This window comes from Sus scrofa, chromosome 3, assembly GCF_000003025.6.
Source record: "Sus scrofa isolate TJ Tabasco breed Duroc chromosome 3, Sscrofa11.1, whole genome shotgun sequence".
NCBI classification, from domain to species: Eukaryota; Metazoa; Chordata; class Mammalia; order Artiodactyla; family Suidae; genus Sus; species Sus scrofa.
In genome coordinates, this window is record NC_010445.4 from 41,610,061 (window position 1) to 41,614,244 (window position 4,184).

The window sequence follows — 4,184 nt, forward strand, 5'->3', positions numbered from 1 at the left end:
GAACCCGCAACCTCATGGTTCCTAGTCGGATTCGTTAACCACTGCGCCACGACGGGAACACCTGCATTTCTCTCCTTGTAAGTGATGTTGATCATTTTATTCTGGCGATAGTTGCTCTCTGCATATCTGGTTTAGGAAAATGTCTATTCAGGTCTTTTGCCCAGTTTTCAATTTGGTTGTTGGTTTTGGTTTGCTGTTGGGTTGTATTGGTTGTTGAGACGGTCATTTTTTTTTTTTTTGATTTTCATAATACATTTTCTTTGGACGGGAGAACTTGTGCACAGTGGCTGAACAGCTTTATTAAATACTGCGGCCCTACCCAGAGGGCCTGGTATGTACATCATGGGAGATGAAGTTGCATTTCCGAGCCAATCATGATTAAGTAGAAAATGCCTGCCATACGTAATTTACACGTAAGCATAAATTACCTTTGGGTCATGACCAGCATGACAAAGAATCGGGACATGGAGACTCAGCAAATACTTAACATCTCTGTCATGAGCCATCTGAAGAGCTGCGATGGTCTATTCCACAGCCTCCTGTGGAATAGAGGTGAGAAAATACTCTTTTTCTAGTAGAGTCTGTCTTAAGGTTTTTGCAAGCAGCACGCATCCATTTGGCATCCTGCCATCGGCCAAGGTAAGCGGGTGTGGCATCAGAGGCAGAGCACACTGGTCTCTGGCAAGGCAGTCATCTTCAGTGACAGCCTGGCAGATGAAGACCAGCGCCTGGCGCCCTGACCAGCATGGGCAGCGGCTAAAGATGTCCACCAGCTCACGACGAGGCCCACTCTGAGGGGGGGCGGTGTGGCGTGGTGATGCTTGTGCACCATCTCGCTGACCAGCTTGCAGGAAATCCAGCTGATGCAAGATGCTTTATGTGCACACAGGCTCAGGACAGTGGAGCACAAGCAGCCATAGACACCTCTGGGGCTGTACAGTTCTAGGAGTAAACCAGCCGTTCAGCCAGCTCAGCTCAAAACCACCAATTTTGACGGCTATATGTCACCCCAAACTCCTGATACTGATATTGTCTTCTTTTGTCAATAGGAAGAAGCTTCAGAAAACCATGCAAGTGTTTAAGGACGCCTATCCTCACCTCATTGAGGTCTTTTAAAAATCCATTAAATAGGAGTTCCCGTCATGGCGCAGTGGTTAAGGAATCCGACTAGGAACCATGAGGTTGCGGGTTCGGTCCCTGCCCTTTCTCAGTGGGTTAAGGATCCGGCATTGCCGTGAGCTGTGGTGTAGGTTGCAGACTCGGCTCGGATCCCGCGTTGCTGTGGCTCTGGCGTAGGCCAGTGGCTACAGCTCCGATTCGACCCCTAGCCTGGGACCCTCCATATGCCGTGGGAGCGGCCCGAAGAAATAGCAAAAAAAGAAAAAAAAATCCATTAAATACTGGAGCCAGGTCTGCAGCTGTCAACTGAAGTCCAAGGATGGCAGTGAACTCGTGGATAGAGAAGGCCTGTGTTCTCCAAACATGGCTCTGCAGGTCGGCGGCCAGGGCCCCGTAGGTCTCCCCGAGGCAGTGCCAGCTCTGCTGGCCCAGCGTCAGTGCCACAGCCAGGAGGCCACAGGCGCAGCGCTTGGCCATCTCCGTGTCCACCGTCTGCACCTGGGAGGGTTGGTCACTGACAAATACTGACCCAGCAGGGTCTGGGACACCGTGTCCTGCACCTTAGACCAACTTTCCTCATCAGAGCAAGAGTGGCTGCTCGTGCTCAAGTCTGAATCGTCATGAATGCAGCACAGGGCGGAGCCCAGGCTCTCCACAGCCTTCCTGATGAGTGGCCTGGGGGCGTCGTGGCCCCGTCCACAGCCGGTTCCTCCTGAGGGCTCTTCTGGTGGCCTCGCAGGCCTCATCAGGGGCATCCGGGCTGGAAGCAGGCAGGGCAGTGGCCCGCGTATCCACCTGTGCCTTCGGGTCAGGGTCATTGCTGTCCGCCTCAGGGTTTTCTATGAGCTCCTCAAGCTCCTTCCTGACAGCCAAGGTGATGGTGGTGGAACCAGGGGCAGGGACTTCAGGCAGCTCTTTGGCTGCCTCGGGGCTGGGCGTGTTCCTGGTGCCCTGCTCCAGCTCCATGTCCAGAGGGATGTCGGGGATCGGAGTCCTCCAGAAGTGGAAGGAGTTGACAAAGTACTGGTCCGGGAGGGGCAGATCCTATGTGTTGGGGTCCCCCTCTGACCACCACGAGGACCTGCAGTTCTCAGGCTGCCCTTCCCTTGTTGCTGGCAGCCTCTGGATGGGCTTCTGAGGATAAGGCAGAGAGTGGGGCACGCATTTCCCCGGGGGGCTGCCTAGCACACAGCGTGGCCCCTCCTGTCATCATGCCCTCCAGGGCCACGCTGGTGCTGTTAACAGCCAGCACTGCAGGAGCTTCCTCTGGCCTGAGCTCAGCATTCTCCAGGGTCTCTTGGTCTCTGATTCTATTTTTGTCTTCTCCTGATGGATCTTCAGAACTTTTGCTTTCTTCTTTAAAATACTGGCCAGAGCTAGATGGATTAGCAACAGGAGATGTGAAAGGTCCCAGAGACTGAAAAGCTGCTTGGCAGACCCAACGTGAAGGCTCACGGATTGAATTAATAAGTAGGGCTGACAGTTTAGTCTGTCGAATTTTGGGACATGTCGCACAGGGAACCATCAGGAAGCACCCAGCACCAGCCTTGCAGATGCCCTGCACACTGGCAGAGCAAAGCTGGAAAAACCTGGGCAGAAGCATGTCCTCAGGAGCGTGCTGCCAACTACACTGCAAATATCTCCAAAGTTGGAAGCAAAGACCTTTTGAACGTGGACCATCCTGCTGGCAAAGCACATCTCACAAAACTGGGGCAAGACAAGACCTTTTGCGATGCCCTTCCTGGCCGTGGGAGCCATTTGGCACGTGCGGGCCCCAGCTTCCATCTTCCCATCGTTGCTGTCTGGGACGGTCAGTTCAGCGAGGACGGGGCCCCACCTTGGTCTCCACGTTGAACTGCTCGATTAACTCCTGCTCCAGCAGAGCGGGAAGTCTACCTGACTCATTTTTCTTACTTCATCATTCTGATCGGCCAGATACCGCACCACCAGGGGCAGCCAGGCTTTGGAAAACACGTACGAGATGAAAGGTCGGTTTTCTTGACAACACAGGGCAGTATGCGGCAACTGCTCCCTCATCTCTGCTTGCACATTGGGCTCTGAGTCATCAGCTGATTCTTTCCAAAACAGCCACACAATCTCTCTCATTATTGCGGAGTTCCTTCGGGGTACCCAGCAGACCCTGGGCCACCCTTTGTCTGTTGTGTACATTCTCAGTTGGAGCATAATTGTCTAATCACCCCAGTGGCATCAGTATTTCATCTTGGGAGACAAGGTCCAGGTATCCATCTGCGTGAACCTGCAGGTCCTCCTGGAGGAGCAACAGGTCTGCCGTCTTGCAGCGGCCGCCCCTCCGCCACCACCCAGTGACTGGGGCCTCAGCGCAGCACACACAGTGACCAGTGGACTTGAGGGTCTCTTTCTGTCCCTGCTGTGGCTGTAGTAGGACCTGTGATGGGAGCTCAAACCCTGGCCAGACAACATCCGAATGTCACAGGTTGCACCCAAATAAATAAATAAATAATAATAGATATTCAAAAGAATGGGCTCAGTTGATAAAGAAGTCAGTAAACACACACACTCACACACACGTATACACACACACACACGTATACACACACTCATTATATTCCTACAGAGTAGTTAAGTGAATTGATGGATACGGCAATAATAAAGGATCTCGTGATGCTTTTCCTCTGGTGGCGGAGGGTTTTAAGGACGAGCCTAGGGTTGTACAGCAGTGGCGTGGATTCATTTGCTGGCCTGACAGTGTCTTCACACCAAAAATAGGTGCAGAAAATAGGTAAGTAAATAAATGAAAATGTCGATGTAGAAATAAACTCATACAAACTAGGCGATGACTTCTGGTCACAAGTAACATCACTAAGAAAGCTTGAGAGGCTCAGCCGAGTCAGGTCGCCCGATTTGTTCTAGAGAAGCAGGAGTCTGGACCTAGACACCTTCTCTGGTGAACACTGAGCCAGTAATTTTGGTTAGTTTTTAAAATCATTTTTTATTCCCATTCTAGCTGATATATAGTGCTCAATTTCTCTTAAATAGCAAAGTGATCCAGTCCTACATGCATATACATGATTTTTTTTCTTTCA

General features: G+C 51.7%; 1 pseudogene; it reads right to left on the bottom strand.

The window, feature by feature from the left end:
• On the bottom strand, positions 380-3,568 carry LOC106504184 (annotated as a pseudogene).